The following is an 18434-nucleotide window of genomic DNA, read 5'->3' as shown; positions in this document are numbered from 1 at the left end:
TGAACACTGAAAATTTAGGCAAACGGGACAGCCGTTTCGTTATAGTACGAGATACAGGCAAGAGCAATGCTCAGAAGACTGGCTGAAAAGCTGATCTCTAATGAAGCACTAACATTAGCTAGACCAGGCAACGGGAAATAAGGTAGACTGAAAAAGGTCTGAAAGGGTAAAAACCTGGTGGTGCCTGCAACAAGAGCATCATTTCAGTGAAACCCCAGTGCTTTCCTTCCACTGGGACGGTGTTGGTAGAAGCGTACTCTCATTGACTGTGATGGAAAAGGATAGCCAGAAAGTTAACAAACAAACAAAAATATATATCAGAAAAACAAAGAGCCGGAGTTGAAATAGGCCTATGCTAAAGGCCACAAAATGCTTTACAAGCATTTTGAATCAGTATTTGCACCATGTCTTTCAGATGCTAGAAGAATACACTAAAACCCCATTTGGTTTTGCTGTTTGAAGAAATGGAGATATCTGCAAAACCAGACAAATCAAATCAGACAGCCCCTACATTCTTGTGCTCGTGTTGTTAGTATACTCTGAGCCCTAACTGCTGCGAATACAAAACCAGGCGCTTCCTCAGCTTCCAAACATCTAAAGCCAGGCACCACCATTTTTAACACAGATTTCAGAAAAGGAGCTAGAGGGAGATGATACGATCTTACTCGACAGAAAAGGAATTTTGCTCCCAGGATTGAGTTTCCGCAGGAACCAGGGAAGCAGTTATACTGCAGAGGATGAATATGGGCCCCAGATGAGCCCAGAACAATGGGAGGACAAACGAGCGCTGTTCTGAGGGCGGACTTCGCTGCCTTATTTAAATATACTTGTACAAAGGTCTTCAGAGAAACACTTCGCTGCTTTTAACGTGCAAGAATACAGTCCAACGCTGGAATTTTGCCTACTTAAGCACTATCACAACGGAGAGCTTTTCGCTCTGTATTTTAGGAAGTTAGTTTCTGCTGCAACAATGCAGGAATGTTGACAGTTACCCTGCTCACGGGAAGCTCAAGCCTTCCACCTCCCCTGTGCCAGCGCCGCATGTGATGCTCGCTCCAGGCGCTCCTGGCTGGGGCAGCGGGCAGCTCCTTCACCGAGCTACCTGTCAGTACCTGCTCGACACTTGCCAGTTGGAGCAATTCGCAGCAGCTCACATTTCAGTTTTTGCTTTTCTCAGGGCATGCTTTCCTTTTTTTTTTTTTTTTCTCTTGAACTTGGGAAAAACAACTCCAGGCCTCTGTAAAAGGAGGCAGACAAACTGGCATCTAGTATTACAGCCTCTGTAAGAGCGCACCTCCCAGCACTGAGTGGGAATATAAAGTTACTCTTCTTTCTTCTTGAAACATTCACTTGATCATGAAATTTAATACCAGACATACTTTAAAAAATTCATTTTAAAACAAACAGTTGATATAGAGCTACCACAGCAATTGTATACTGTTAATTTTGAGGACTAGACTGTTGTTAATCTTTGTCTACTGTGGAAATCATTCCCTGCAAGTATCTTTTGCCACACAATAAAATGAAGAAGTCAAATTTAAGTGCTTGTCTCTCCCTGGTACACATTACATGCAGGCAGATAAAAGGAGCAAGAAACCAAGCCTGATGCCAAATTCAAAGGCAAACACTAAAGGTGAACACACTACTTCTGTGTGAAAGCCATTGGCAGGGAGTGACAGCACGTCTGCAGAGGTACAGCCCTTGGCTATTCTCATATAACTTCAACACATCACACAACAAGAACTGCCGGGCATCTTGTTTCATGATTTTGCTCTTTGCTTAAACGGTCAGATTTCTTTTTCACTATTCCTAAAAGGAAAAACGAATACAGACCCTTCACTCATTTAAACGCTGTTTGTGATAACATCAACACATGGCCATAGACTATGGAATATTTCCCCAAATGGCATTTGCATATTTATCATTTTTAAGCTTCCAATTCAATGGACACCTCACAGAATATCCCAACTTTAAAAAGGCTCACAAACAGCACTAATTTAACACGATAAGCCATTTTAGAATCATTTACATAAAATACTGTGGCCCTTCCCTGTCTCTTCCCCACAGACCTGCTAACTTTACTCAATTTATCCTAAAGCAGAATTTAAACCATTATAAAAATATGAACTCCTATAAATCTCATTTCCCAAAACAGACTAGCTATGAACAACCTTCAAAATGGTGTTAAAAGCTCTTATCATTAAAATGTCTGTAAAACAGAAAGTAGAATATACTTTCTTTGTGCAAAAGCTATTTTAACATTTGCAGTCGTTACTTTTAGCATGGACTTTTCTAACCCGCATGCTTTTAAGAACAAAGCAACAGAGAATGTAGAATCAGAGTGTGTGAAGGAAAGGTAAAATCCCTGACAAGGCACAACCGTAGCCTGTTTCCTCTCTCAGCCAGCCAAGAGTGGTGTGTGCTGGTTTCGGCACCGAGAGGTTTCCTATTGTAGTTACTGACTCACGCCCGGGCAGTCAGGTGCTGCAGACACTGGAACAGAGACGGTGCTGGAGTCAGTGTGCAGGGCTGGGGCTGATGGGGGCACGTGTACAAAACTGAGCTGCACAGGAAAAAGGAGGCGAAGGGAAATTTTTGAAGGACTTTTAAAATACCTTCTTCTGCAGCTAACTTAGGGCAATGTTATAACGAGGAAGTGGAAACACAGTTGTTTCAGTTAGTTGCTTTTTTTTTTTTAAACTAGCTTTATTGAATCTAGTTAGTATAGGTATAATAGAAACTTTGTAATTACCTGAACAACTACTAAACATACTACTATAATGTAAATATTTAAGCATTGTAACCTTAAAAACCATCAATAGGGAACAGATACCTCTCTTGGAACAGAACCTTATACTGAGACCATTAAGGCTGAGAAGTGCTACCAGTGGCAGTTCAGTGACACCTCGAGCCGTGGCTGCAGTCTCAGCATCCTAACTGGCAGCCGTGCTGGGAGACTTTAGAGAGGCCAAGGACTGAGAAAAGCCTGGGCTCCGAGTTTTATATCTTCCTCTTCTGAAATGGTTCTCTGCACGTCCAGGCAGTGCAGAACCAAAACCCACCCTTATATTACTGAGGTTGAGAAGAACCACTGCTATGCGTTACAGCAAACAAACCTCTGCTAAATTACTGCCCATCTCTCCAGAAACCCTAGCGTTACCCTCTCTTTTCTCAGGCAGTGGGGGGAATGAAGGCAAAAAAAGATTCTAGCAATAATGGTCTTGAGGCAAGTACAAAATGGTGCTGTGAGGTCTACCCACCTATGTAGGGAGTGTGAAACAAGCGCATCTGAGCGGTGGAAAATGATTTCATCTCAGCGAGCATTAATTCTGAAACTGCGGTGCTGCTGCTGTACGTTGACATCATTAAGTACTTTATTACGCTGGAAAGAAAGTCTCACAAAGCTATGAATAACAACTCATTTTAGCACCACGAGTGGGTGGACTCCTCTCCCCAACCCCTCAGCTCAGGCACGGACGGGCAGCAGGGAACCTGAGGGAATGGGAAGCCAAAGTGGAGAGCCCAGGGCATGCATGCAGGTTCCACAGAGCTGCCAGAGCTCAAATCCTGCAGCAGGATTAAAGCCCTAAGATCCCAGCAGAGAACACACACACATCTTGACAATCTCTTTGTCTGCAGAGGGCAGTGTCTCATGTTTGCATTTTAAATGGCTGAAATCTTAAACCTAAATTATTTATTAACAGATTAAAAATTTCCTCTTCTACATGAAAGGAACATTTAAACACAGGAAGAACTGAACAAAAACAGATGCTAAAAACCATGGGCTCAGTTCCTGCAGTGGAGAAGATAAGAAGGGGACTAAGAAGGTATTCCTTTTCCCCAGATGTAGTGTTAATTCCCACATTAACATACATGAGGGGCTATGAACCAGGCTGGGGCTTTGACCACCCGTATAAAGCTATGCACATTAATCAAGTCTATTATTCTGTATAAAGAAACCTCTTATAATGTCTTATTGTAAGGAAGCACTAAAGGATGTACAGCACCCTTCAGTGTTGCAGTCTTGGTTCAGATATGTGCCTGAAATGTAGTGGTCCCCTTACACTCACAGCCTGCAGATTTGGTAATAACCATGCAATTCCAAAGCGTGCTAGGAAGCAGAGGCATGCAGCTGCGGTACTGGAATGCTCACAACCCAGCCGGGCTGTGCTGGCTCACCTATTGCTCTGATACCTGTAATGAGACACTGTGTGATTTAAAGCGCCGAAGACAATTCCAGGATTTCCATTTGTTCTGCACTACTATAATTAGAGCTTCCGGCTCCTGGTTTACACTAAGAACAGCAGCGAGGACTGCAAGGTGGAAGAGGCTCAGATCAGATTGGTCAGACTGGGAGAAAGTCTGTCGAGAAAGCTCAGTAGTTCTGGAGGAAGGTAGGTGTGTTCTTCCATTACTTGCACTGCATCACCTGCTTACACACGGGCATAATGTTTATAGAGACTGTGTGTATGTGAAATACAGCTTTTATTGCGCTACAGCACTTTAACTCCACTTCCTCTGCTCAGCAGCAAATTATTAGATTTACCACAATAAGGGGGGGGCTAAGTGCAGCAACTGATACATTACACAATAGCTAATATGCATCCATTAAATACAGTGATTTCCTCTTCTTTCTTCTAAAACTTACAGCCTAAGAGGTTTTTGCAGTATCTTGATCATGCTAGCTGCCCTGTATTGATAGCTAGAGCCAAAGCTAGTGACAGGTGCAGAGCTTTCAGCATGGCACTTTTTCCTTCCCCTGTGCCACCCATGTTTAGATCCCACAGCTTCAGCTTGTAAAACTGCAGTTATCTTCTTTGTATAAATGCTCATGCACAGGAAGTCCAAGGAACAGGCTGCCAACAAGCAGATGAGAAAATTAAAAAAAGATCTGTGACACTAATCAATCATGCCAGGATTATACAGTGCAGCTAAATGGAGATTTTAAGGGAGCAGAATTGGAGTACTTCTGCAGACGAGCATATCCTGCATTTTATTACAAAAATCCGTACTTTGAATGAACCAACTTCCGTTGGAGAGACCTATGCTTTATTAACACACCTTAGGATTTTGTTTCTTTCTTTAAAGATAATAGAAAGGAAAAAAAAAAAGGAAAAAAAGCTGATATAATTTACATTCAGGTCATTAACTTTCATGATTACAGCTCCAAATACCAAGCCTTTAAAAAGGAGAAAAACAACCACCCAGAACTCGCAGTGCTCTGCAGCAGAACTTCCTCCTGTTACCTACGTTACTTGTTACCAGTATAAGCCACATACATTTGGTGGAGCTGTAGTCTGAAAGTATTCCAATGAAGTAAAAAACCTTGTCAGCTAACACGATGACAGAAGATTGCAACTTTTCTATGATCAATTTCCAGGAAGTAAGTATGCAGGGAGAATGCCACACATTTACATAGAAATATATATGCCTCACTCCTACAGTAAATATCCATTTCAGTTTTCTAGATGTTCAGCATTACGAAGCTTTGTGGCATGGATGTTAGGTATAAATGCGAAACAAGTCAGAATTTAACAGATATACTATTAAACTAAGGATATTACAACCTGATTTGCTCTGTAATCCATATATGCCTAGAAGTAGCATATGCTTGTATAGATTTGGGTAATTAGCGTTCTGTTTCAAAACCCACTGTGTTTTGTACACTGTAAACATGGTAATTGTCACTTTATCTCACAATCTACACTGTGATTTCAATTATAACACAACAAAGGGACTACTCACGAGAACTGAATGGAGAGTGCAAATCGCACCCCTCGTAATAATAGTAACAACGCTATGTTCGTTACTGTTTGTGTTTTTTCCAAAGGTATTTGTTGATTTATTACAAACATCTCTTACAGTCTGATGAAAAAAGAAAATGTACTGGGTGCGGCACAAATCTTTCATTTGTAAGACTTGTCTTGAGGGAAATCAGTTTCATATTCTTTACAGGCACGTGACTTTATCAGAAAACCACAGTGCACAATTTTGGTGTAATTAGCAGGACCTGCTTAAATACAGCCAGAAGAAAGCGCCGAGGGAAACAAACACATTTCACATCATTAGGAAAAGTCAGGGCTGGAATGGAGGTATGGTGCTGGCCTCTGCACACAACAGCAGAAATCCTACCTATTTTTAGTTCACAATTCCAATAAGAAAACAGCTGGGAGTCTTAATGAAAATAACTTGGTGACAAATTTAATGGACTGAACACTAAAGTTACTATTTTATAAAATAAAGTTCCTAATTATCTTTCGAAACAAGAAGCAATTAAGAAGCAGCGGAGCCACGACTTCTCAAGAGTCTGGTAAGGCTTGGCTCCAAACAGGTTGAAACTGGGAAATGGCTCAGCCATTTCTGATCCTAAAAACTGGGTGAGGGCCAGGACTGGTTTTTAGGAGTTTTTTTTTAAATTATTATTATAATTATTTATTTATTTAAAATGAAAGCAATTCTGCTCTGACCTGTCAGGTCCTGCCTTGCCCTGTTCTTCCCTGCCTGCTCTCCGGTCACCTTAGGAGGAGGCATGCCACCTTGCAGCTTCCCAGTTAGCAACCTGCAGGCACCAGGAGGAGGTGGAGAGAAAAACAGAAACAGAGCTCGTGATGCCTGAAGAGAGCTTGTGGAAATGATAAATGCTCTTTGCTAACGAGATGTGTGGCCCTTAGAGGAGTTCCGCTCCATGGAACAGAGGTGGACAGTGAGGCGCTCCAGGGGCAATGGCCAAGGGTCAAGGATCTCACCCTATAAAAGCACTCAGAGAGAGCACAGAGGAATTTGTAACACAGAGCACATGGATATTTGCAAATTTACTGAGCTATCCACATAAATCACAATAACGTGAGTTTCATTCTGACATGTTCTTCTCCAAAACTCTCTCTATATAGTTCTTTAAAATGTGACGTTTTAATTACTTGTTCCCTTGACAGAGCACTGTGATAACGATGAATGTATTACACTTGTAATCTCACAGAGGAATCTCACAGAGGACATAATACTGTTTCATGCTTCTTACATACCGCACACCTTAGTTTTAAAGCAAACTTTCCATTTAGCAGGATCTTAGAGTCCGGAATGCCCATTTGGGGAATATATCAACTGATCTGCTGAGATGGGAGAAGGGATCTCTAAGTCCGTCCTCACACCGCTTCTACCAAACCATTTCACTGTACCAAGATAGTTGATGACAGTGGCATCAGTCCCATGAAAGACTGAACATCCTTCACTCGTCTCATTTCATTTAATACCTCACACTCTCCAAAATCATCCACGGGTTTTTCACTGCTATGTGAAGAAGATAAGATGTTGAAGAAGATAAAACCTGTTCTTCATGGAGCACGTGCTGACGGCAGAGCTAACGAACGGACCAAAATAAAATACCAACCAGCAGACTCAACAAAATAAAGCTCAGTTCACTGTTGAGACCCAACAATAAGAAAAAAAAAAACCCTACATGCTCTTCATGAAGATACCCCCCCCCCCCCAAAAAAAAAAAATATTGCTTTGCTGGACATGAGGCTTCACGATGCCCAACTCTTCTGAGCTGCCACTGCTTTTAGAACATCAGAAATGGGTAAAATGCAGCTGAGGTGCCACAGTAGCAAACGTGGTGGACGGCACATTCCAGCCATGTCCTTCAGCACCTTTGCAGGTATTACCAGCAATATATTAGCAGAAGCAGCAAATTAACACAATTTGCTTGTGCATCACTTTTTTTCCCCCTATTTATTTATAAAATTTACCCAGGTTTAAGCAGGTTTTTGCTGTTTTTTAATTGCAAAGCCCCAAGTCCCTCAGTGCTTATCACACAGTGCTGCTGGGCCATGTGAGCGGGGCTGGATGCAGCCCCCAGGAGCCCTCCTTTGCTAAAACCCTCCTGCATGACCCAAGGCTCCTGCCCTCCCCCAGCTGCAACAGGCTTGCTAAAAATAGCTCTTTGCTAGCTTTTACTCAGGCTGTCGTTTACATAAGCCCTTTGGGGGCAGGGGAACCTTGCAGAGTATCCACGGAAGCCAGGAGCAGAGAGCTGGCGGGGCGGCAGCACACCGCGCGTGGCCAGATACTGAAAACCTCACCTGAGTGCTGCAACTTGGCCTTATCTGCAGATATCCTTCTTGGAGACTTAGTGTATCACAATACAAATATAGTTAACACAATTATAGTTAAGCGTAACAACTGATTTTAACATTTCAGATACAAAAATCGATGTATAATATATTAGAGAGCAATCCGTTCAAAAGCACGGTTCCAAATCACAAAACCTATCAATGAGATCCTGCCTATGAAATGCTCTTAATCATACTTAAAATCAGTTAGCATTTTGAGTTCATTTAGGACTAAGTCACATGCTGTAAGAAATACTTCCTAAGATTAAAAAACCCTGATTTTATTTGCACTACAGGGAGTGCAACAGGCAGCGTTACAGTAAATAACATTCTGTGATACATTACATTCAGCTTCAGTTTGCTAAACTTGTTCACCTAATATGAGATAATCTATTTTCTTATTTCCAGCCTGCCTCTCCTGAATTTAGGACTTTATGGCCATGTTCTCTGCATGCAAGCACATGGTCTCAATAAACTTTGGAGCCTGCTGGTAAATTTCTACCAAATGCAATGCAGACATCTTTGTCAGGGGTCTCGCAAAGATAATAAATTCAGCAACACCTGTGAATGCAGGCAAGCACCCAGACAAAAGAAATTAAAATTAAAATCCCTGGTGAAGGAATGGCTTCAGTGTATTATCGAGCCCCGGAGTTCACAGAAGAGGAAAGGAAAGTGGTGAACAGGCAAGTCAACAACAGGGAGTGCTCCCTCACTGGGGCCACAGGGATGTATTTGCAGTATTTCAGCCCAGGGAATAATTGGGAATCGAACCTGGTGCTTTCATGTACCAGTGAATGTACTGGCCTCATTTCATCCTTGTAGCAGATATTTTCTATTGTTGCCTCCTATCTTTTGAAACTGTTACTTTTAATTCTTTTTTTTTTTTTTTTTTCTCCTCAAAGCAAGTCTTTAATGAGGTCCTACAACATCAGTTTAGGTCTCAGCTTGATAAAAATATTCTCCTAATTGTCATCTTCTAATCTTGAAGTGTTCCTTTTTCTGCAGCAACACAGCAGGAGCGATAAGCGCTCCCACAAAAACACCCAGCCCACACTCCTAAAGCCGTGGTGCTTGCTGGCGGCGCGCAGAACAAATGGCAGACACCGAGGCCAGCAGCCACCCGCACACGGCAGCAGGTGAACTGAAAAACCCTGATGATGTCGGCACAGCTGCATCCCGACGGCGCCTGCATCCCGACGGCGCCTGCATCCCGACGGTGTGTGCCCGCAGCAGCCGTGCTGTCAGTGTGGGCCAGGAGCCTCTCACCAAAGCTCCACGGGCTACGTGCTGCCCAGGTAAGGCGGCAGCGGTGCACGGCACCCGCACTCCTGCTCACCTCCTCCCACACTTACCCACAGCGTGCCTGGCGTCTGTGGATTTCCCCCCGCAGGATCCCCAGCGAAGGCAGCTCCAGCCCCTCTGGCTGCCCTCTCCTCGCTGCTTCTGCAGCAGATCGAGTTGCCTGAGCGAACCACGGCCCAAACCGTGCCGCGGTCAGGGCCTTTTCGGTCTGCACAAAGGCCGGTAGCAAAAGTGTGGGACAAAAGGGTGACTGAAATTAGTTCTGAGGAACTAACAGTGCGATTTTAACACTCGCTTTGATGACTTTCAGGACTTGACTGCTATGCCTTTTTGCCACCCCAGTAATCCAACAGCCCTGTATGATTCTCCAGTCTGATGCTAGCAGTTCAAGATGTTGCTTGTGCTGTTTTTCAATATAGTAATTAAAATTTTAGTAAAACTGAGCACATTTTTACAATTAAAGGTTAAAACTTCAGGAGACAGACAAATGTAATGCGCCCTGAGTGCATGGCCACCTTACAGAATTCACATAAATGCATCTCCCCCTCAAATTACCACTGCTTACCCTCTGTAATTCACTCTAACCCCCAGACCGCTGCTACGTCTCGTCACAACACACAGGCGATTTGAGGATTACTGTGGACGCAATGCCCTACCAGTGAGCCACCATTTTACTGGAGCAAATTTACCTCAGGTATGTGCAATTTTTGGAGAACCCAGATTAGAGAAGTTTCACCTGCAGCAAATAGAGGTATGTTAGGACCAATTTAATCCACACAAAACTTTGCCACACTTCCCTTGCCAGAACAAGGCTATTCTGTGTCTAGTGAAAATAAAGTTAAAAAAAAAAAGCAGCAGAGTAACACCACGCACAGGATCCGCGTATAGGGAAGCCAAGCTGAAGAAACCCGTGTCCTCACAAGACCCAGAGCTCTGCCAGTTGCCTGACTTTGTGCACATGAGGAACCTGCAGCAAACCCACCCGGTGGGTGCTTACCGTCAGCCTTCCCCTTGCGGCTGGGTTCGGTGTTCACTGCGACACTGAGATCACCTCACTCGCACGGCATCACTTAAAGGGTGAGTGGCTTTTGGACAGGACACCACCAAATCCATGCAATCACCAGTGTTTGAACCCAGCTGTTAATGAATTAACTCACGGGCTGAAACTCCATTTACCTCAGGGGAGTTCCCGTAAGGATGGATCTAGGCTACTGAATTTGTCTCCATTTTTACTGTTATGAAACAAAACTGAAATGGTGCAGTAATGCTATGTTACAAGCCATGTTTAATGACCTTGCATAACAATGCAACATACTGATTTCATGAATAAATTGTATCGTGTCGAGTCTATACTAACACAGATTAACCACTTTAAATGGGTTGCATATTTAGTCAGGACTTTGAATGCATAAATCAAGCTTTGTTTGAGAATAGTTCAAGAACCATTTAGACAACGCTCTCAGACATGATCTCATGTTTTTTTGGGGGGGTGGTCCTTTGGGGACCCAGCAGTTGGACTTGTGGGTCCCTTCCAACTCAGATATTGTGATTCTGATATCGGTCATTTCAATTAAGTACAGAAGCACTTACGAAGCCTCAGAACTTAACGAATAATCACCAACCTTACATACCTCCATGAGCAACTGATCTAACCCCATCCCCCCAAAAACCTATGAATTCACGACCATATGAAAGGGATTTTGAAGTCCACCTTGATTAAAAGTCAGAAACCTCACTTTTCAAGAGGGGAACTTTTAAGCTATTTTGCACAACTAACCCCAAATAAATTTAGCTTCAGGCATACGCAGGTATATGAATCATATGCTAACAAGGTGCTTGCTGTTATACAGTTAACTGTATTTCACTAATTCTCATTTTATTACAAACTTATGCCTATCAACCAGAGAACAATACAATATTCACAAGATCTCTTCCAAAAGCCTTAGTGGACAATAGATACATTTTTGTACATATTTCTATCATATTCTCTCACACACTATTAATGCCAAAACAAAAAACTTTTGAGGATGGGAGAAGGGAAGGAATGGGAAGCCTGTTGCCATTACAATGCAGAAATCCTTACAAGTTCAGCTAACAGAAGGTTTTGGCTTGTATTCCATCTCCTGTTGCTTGCATTTTGACTCTTCCCCTTCATCTGCAAAAAAAATGTGCTGTATTGGGTTTTGTAAGCTTGCAGAGGACAGGGCCACAGGACCAAAACCAAAGCATGGACAGGTATCGGATACACACTGCCTAAAAAGTTCAGGTACTGCTGAACGAAACCAGTGAAAGCAATTACAAAAACATGCATCTGGTGTTTGCTTTCAAAAAGCTCAAGATAATTTCACTTTCTTTGCTTGAACTTTGCTTTCTACTTACGATCACAGAGAAAGCCCGCTATTTTATTGACATTTTTTGTAAAATACAATGTCAAAGCCATGCCAAAGTTTTAGAAATATGCTAGAGCAAATGCGTGCCTAATCTGAGTAAATACTGTTACTAAAACACAGAAACAGCTGTTGTATGAGCAAATGCTCCATTTGCATGTGAAAGCAAATGCAGCACACAGTGGAAATGGAAGTTCATTTCTCAAAAATCAGGATGGTTTATCCTCAACTCTTGCAGGCATGAGCAAGTGATACTCTTAAAATAGAAGGCAAAGCACCACTATCTGGCTGCAGGACTGGGTCAGGAAAGAGTTCTGGCCCAGCCTTCGCATGCCGGTCTCTGACCAGGCCTTCCCTGCCCTCAGCTGAAGGCTAATCACTAAAATTTACAGCAAGACATAGAAAGGAAGTTGCATCTGCAGCAAAAGGCCAGAAAAGAACTGACACGTTAACACATGTGTGGAGCAATGGACAAATATAAGTGGCAAATGAGCGAACGTGATGGGTGCAGGAGGTAAAAGTGGTGGAGTGAAAGTGGAGACAGCAATCAGATTCCCAAAGTAGAGTTAAACCCTTTCAGAATAATTCAGAACTATGCGGTGGTCTTCACACACACCTCAAATGCCTGTGGTTTATCTTCTTAAACTGGACGTGAGGAAAAATTTCTTTATTGTGAGGGTGGTCAACCACTGAACCAGGCTCCACAGTGGCTGATGCCGCACGCCTGGCAGTGTGCTAGGCATTTGGACAATGCCCCCGTTTGGTTAGCCCTGAACACGTCAGGCAGTTGGACTAGATTGTCTTTGAGGGTCCCTTCCAACTGAACTATTCTGCTCTATTCCACTCGTATTTTGGACTTGTAAAGGTCTTTCTGACATTATGGCTCATTAACTTTAACATTTTCATTTGAGTGCTCCTAATTCTGAAAACTCAAGCAAGCTACTCCAGGACACCTTTTGTTTTATCTTGCTTCATACTGTGATGTAATTTATTTTAGAGACAGAGAAGTTTATCTGGGGTTGAGTGTAGGTTGAAATTATGAATTTCTGATTAGCTGTGACAACAGTGGGAACATGTGTTGGATTCATAATCCATTTATTGGCTAAATTTAGGTAATCTGGTTTTCACAGCACTTGCCAGCAGGCACATCCCTGCTATCAACAGGCAGCAAGAAAGGGCAGACACTTGGAGTAGTTAGGAATAATTCAGGCTACTTATATATTTGGACTCTTTTTGTTGGTCTTGACTTCAGTGAAGTCATGCAAGCACAGGAGTTACTGTGCTTCCTGTTGTCTACAGCAACCTCCTCATGCACCTAATGCCCCCATGGACTGGGGAGAAAATATAACCTGGGGTTTATTTTTTCACCTGAAATTTAGCTTTGTTTAGAACATAAACCTCTGGTACTTCAGGATAAAGAAGAATAGGGACAAGGCCCTAATTCAATGATCTCTAAGTGCTCTGGAACAAAAGCAAGGTGGTTTTATGATTAAGACCTTGGATAAGAAATGAGGTGATCTGGGTCTGGTCCTTGGCTTGCCAAAGAATTCGCACAGGGTTAGGCAAGCTCATCAGCTTTAGATCAGCAAAAGGAGACATGAATATTAGTCTTCCGCACAGGAATGTTTAACAACATAATTGCTAATGCCCATAAGAAGCTCGTGTATGCCAGGAATATAGGCCGGAGAAAATTCCTGCCCTGTTGAATGTGCACTCAGCCACAGCTCACAGACCTGGAGGAGACAAGAGGATCTGCTCTGCCAGAATTGCATTGATTAGAAAGAAAGTAAAAAGAAAAAAAAAAGTAATAAATATTATGGATAAGAAATTAGCCTAACAGTACCACTGAAAAATCAGCTGCTATTAAAAAAGTGAGACTTTCAGCAAATGCACTTTATTGTATGTCCTCTGCAAGTAACTTCGTCACGAAGAGAAATCAACATGGAAGAAAAATCATTAAGTACTCAGATTGCTCTTAATTGCTCTTACAACTCAGCAAATCCAGAAGTGAAACACACCATAAATCTTAATAAAAATATAAAGAATTTACAACCCCTCTCACACATCAGATATTAAGAAAACAGCATGTCCACATCTGCTGATCCTTTAGCAGCTCTGCACAGCAGTCGGCTAATAGCTGCACTCTCCCTCTTTCTTTGGTAAGTATTTTAAAAACAAACATCTTCAAAAATCCTTCTCATAAAGCCCTTCTGGAGCAGCCTGGCACAGTTTCAAGCTATCAGAGTGGCTCTGCTGGTGCTGAAGTTCGAGAAATCCAACTCACTGCACCTACACCACAACCTCCCCGGGCTTTCTCCTTCCCCGAAATGGCAGGCAGCGGGAGAAAACACGGCAAGGCTTTCAAGCAGGAAATAGCGTGAGAATAGGCTCCCTCATGCTACTTCCAGCCCTTCCTGATAGCGGAGGGTGTGAAATGGGTTGCAAATACTGTCTCTCACATTATTTCCTTTTCCACCCCAGCCAAAACCAGGAAGCGTCAGCTGGGAGATATGCAGAGAAAGCAGAGCACAAAATGAAGCAAAAATCATACTGGTGGCCAAGGAACCGAGCTGAGCCAAGGCTAGATAAAGCAAAAAATTAAGTATTTGTGGGCACTTCCTAAGAGTAACAAGACTAGAAAAAAACACGAGAAGGCTCAAGTACCTGGGCTTTGCTTTTGATTTGCTACAAAGCTGATCCAGAGGCTACTGACATCAACTTGGACTTACAGGACTGTGCTTGCATCCTTCAAGCCTTCGTGCCACCAAAAACCCATTTGTATGAAAGAGATCCCACTTATTCCAACTACTCTGCAGTGTATTTGTGAGGAACAGGGATCCGCAAACGAAACCAAGGTAGGAGTATTAGCAGCATCAACACTTCAAAGAGATCGTGTGTGTTTATACTTGACAGGACGCACAGCTTTGACATGCAGGATTTGGCACACTGCAGTGGAAATGGCTCCTAGGTTCCCAATATTAAGTAGTATATTCTGAATAAAATGAAATCCTGCACCTTCAGGAAAGAAATATGAAGAATGGTAAATCACTCATCACCCTTTGGGATTTTCTATATTCTAGACACTTCTGCATTCTTCTGTTTATTATTAGCCAAAAGAAGTATCACATGGCCGCTCCAGTTAAAACATTCATTCTCTTCTATATACATCCCCCAAATATGCGAGAGCAATAAATCTGGTCTCCCCTCAGACACTGCCCCCTCCTCACAGCTAAAAAATATTCTCCGCAGAGAGAAACTGGTGACAACCTCTCAGACCATGCTGTTCTAGAAGCAGAATTGAAACTAATTACTTCATAAATGGAGCTAAGAAAGGGAAACAGCCTCCTTTCCTTTCTCTCAGGACTTTGAAATATGCTCTGGCAGGAAGTACAGTAAAGCTCACGATGAGCAGAGGCAGCTACCCTTCAAAACGAGCAGAGTTCCTCTGAAGTGACGCGTTCATTTAGTCAGTAAGCTAGAGGAGGAAGGGCAGGATACCAGAAGGGCTCTCCAACAGATGAGGTTACTGGCCCGGCCTCCCAGCTTTACACCTCCGAAGCTCACAAGTACAATTAAATGAAAAGCCCTAAGCTGGTACCTGGGGCTTTTCGTCAGGTCTTCTGCTCTGAGCCGCTGCAGCCAGGAGCTCGAGGGAGCAGTGACAGAAGCTCACAGACAGGGTTAACGGGAACTTCTGCTGGGGAGGCACCGACAAACTTCAGCAAGTCAGCACGAAGAACTGCAGTGTAAAGGTACTTCTCAGGAACAGGTGACCAATACCACTGCTAGACTGTTAGTACCTACGTTAGTGTTACGTAGATAGAACACATTTGGACGTGAATTATCTTTGTTCCCACTCTCCTAGGAAGGACAAGTAGCCCAAAGTGGCATTTTTCCTGTGTTCATCTACAAGAATTCTTGACAAACCAACTTGTTTGCTTTCCTCAGCACAAGCTCTGCAAGAGTTTAAGTCTCGATTTCCTCAATATCTTTCTTTTCAAGATGCTTCAACGTCCTGAAGCTGCACCATACATTCAAACGTCCCTAGCTCTGGAAGGACCTGATGTTGGACTAAGTTTCCACATGGAGAACCAGCTCCTATCCATAAAAAGCGGAACTGTAAAAGCAGCATCAAGCACGAAGGAACAGGGTCAATCCTCAGCCCTCTCCCCAGCAGTCTGTACCTTACCACCACACAGTTAACAGAAGATGGAAGTGAGAGGAGCGAAGGGATTTGTGCCATTTCCCAAAAGCTGCCAGACGGGACGCGGGTGCTGCAGCCTGGCCGAACAGCTGTCATGCAAGGGAACACCACCAGCCCTGCCACGGCTCTTCCCTGCCGATGGATGACAGAAACCAGCCCCTAAACTCTTACATAGCCCTAAAGAAGCTTTGCATATATTTCATTCCAGTTTGGCAGAAACAGAAATGAATTTCATTTTGATATTAACATTCCTGAAAGCCAACCAAAGCCCTGTGCAATATACACTCTTTACTATCCTAAAGGGCATAAAATTTGTACATTTGGAACAAACTATTTGCAGTGCACTTTGCAAAGGTTCCTATATATAACCATAGGACTCACAAGAGTGATTTTTTTTTTTTTTTAAATAAAAACAGCAATAAAGACTCCATTAATACTTAAAAATTTATTCAACTTTTAATAGCAAGAAAGGATTTTTTTTCGAAGCTGAACTAATCTTGAAAGAGGAAAGACATTTTTCTGCTTTCCATTTTAAGTAAGCTTTTCTCATTTTAAACACAGATCTTCAAAAGTGGAAAATGTTTACGACCCAGGACTCTTCTCTGAAAGAGCTGACATCTCCAACACTTCAGTGTGCTCAAGTTTCTCTTTTAATTCCTATTAGCTCTAATGAGAGCAGCTTGCACGTTCAAATTAAAAATCTTTACTTGAAAAACCTCAGCAGCATTTTGTGTTCTGCCTCTGCTGCATTTTTTAGAATGTGCTCACTGGGTTAATTTTGAAGTATCAATCACATCAGATTTCCAAGCAAACATCTTGCCATTAAAAAGCTCTTAATCTGCATATTCTGTTATTAAAAACAATACCAGGGCATGATCAAAAATGCCAGAAAGGACAAGAACTGCCAGTGCTAACAGTTAGAAAGGTTCTTCCATAAGGAAACTGCCGTACACTTTACAACCAAACTGAACATACGGATCATAAGGATCATGATCTATTTTTAGAAGGAGACAGTGATGGTATCTTAGAAAAAAATCAGTGATTTGTCAGCAATGTATAAGGCTTATTTTTGGTTCCACAGCCCATGATGTAAAATTCAGTATTCCACTAGATGGAGCAGGACGGTAAAACCATCAAAAAGGCCATTCCTCTTGCTGACCCATGAAAAAGTCAATGTCCAGCAATCAGGGAGGAGAGCAATTTTAGCTTTCTTCCGTACAATCACGGCAGAACAAAATTTCATTCTCTTCCAAAAAAAGAGCAACACACAAAAGAAACCATAGTGCTCAGCAATACTTGTGCCTTCCAGTGACAGAAAATGACTAATAACAAGCACTAGACAGAAACACTAACAGGTAACCAAACACCATCAGAAACAAAACTATTTTTAACAATTTCTATCAGCTTTTTTTTTTTTTTTAAGCATCCAATCTTACAAAAAGATCCACGCCAAGTGATCAAACATTAGTCACTTAATGGTCAACATCGCTACACATCAAACGCTAGAAACAATGGCAAAACTTCAAAGAGCCTTCGAGAGACCTGGAGCTGTGCAAGTCATAGTAAAATCACCTCCCTGGTCTCTTTTCAAACAGAGCTAATTGTTGATTTACCTTTAAGTCTATCTAAACAAACAACAACAACAACAAAAAGAACCTTACAAATTTTATTTCATCAAACGTTCTTTAAGAGACTCAGCAGTAGGCAGACAAACCACAGTTGTCCATTATGCAAAATGAGAAGCTTGCACTTCCTTGACCATTAAAACTTATTTCAGCTTCTCCAAAAGAAAGTGTTAACTAATAAAGATCACTCCTAACCAGTAATATTCCAAATTTAAGTCCTGCAATTCTTGAGCCTACATAATGAAAATACCAATTGTCACAACTGCCACAAACATCTCGCAATAAAAAAAAATCAGAACCATACCTTATTGCGATATGTGATAAATAACTGTAAACATGCAGCAGTCTCTCTCATGACAATACTAATTATCACAGCGGTATAAATAGCAGAGGGGAATGAATCATTCTCTGATATGTGCAGAAGGTACACAAGCAGAAATCTTGGTGACTGATCACAGGCTGCTGCCTGCGATTGTTGCTGCCCTCTCTTTGTTTTCAGACAAATAAACTGCACTAAACCCAAAAGCTGCAAACACGGGCACCTTTCACACCATCATATTTTCCAACTTATTAAAACTTGCTCAGTATCTGATGTTGACTGTCATTTAGAGAGGAACTGGTGTAAGAGGAAGAAGTGGGAAATTTGCTGTCAGCCAAAGGTGTCAGCCTGTACTAGGACCACCTGAAAGTATCGGTGAGGTTTTCAATTCCAATATTATTGTTTAATTGTCTAACGCCAGCTTCCCTAGCTCTCTGAATGGCTGATTAACAGCAATTCACTCCATAGAGCACCCTCCTTCTTTTCCAA

The 18434-nt window shown here is 42.3% G+C and overlaps 1 protein-coding gene and 1 long non-coding RNA gene across 4 annotated transcripts in view; one reads left to right on the top strand and one right to left on the bottom strand.

Annotated features, from left to right (window-relative positions):
* Nucleotides 1-18434, bottom strand: part of GNAS (GNAS complex locus) — a 151710-nt gene that overhangs the window by 22794 nt on the left and 110482 nt on the right. The gene's annotated exons all lie outside the window — the stretch shown is intronic.
* Nucleotides 1119-18275, top strand: LOC118176528. Its single transcript, XR_004755452.1, has 3 exons — nt 1119-1129; nt 6070-6074; nt 17406-18275. It is a non-coding gene; the product is annotated as an uncharacterized LOC118176528 (long non-coding RNA).

Source organism: Oxyura jamaicensis, chromosome 20, assembly GCF_011077185.1.
Source record: "Oxyura jamaicensis isolate SHBP4307 breed ruddy duck chromosome 20, BPBGC_Ojam_1.0, whole genome shotgun sequence".
Taxonomy (NCBI): Eukaryota; Metazoa; Chordata; class Aves; order Anseriformes; family Anatidae; genus Oxyura; species Oxyura jamaicensis.
This window is presented reverse-complemented; position numbering and strand designations above follow the sequence as displayed.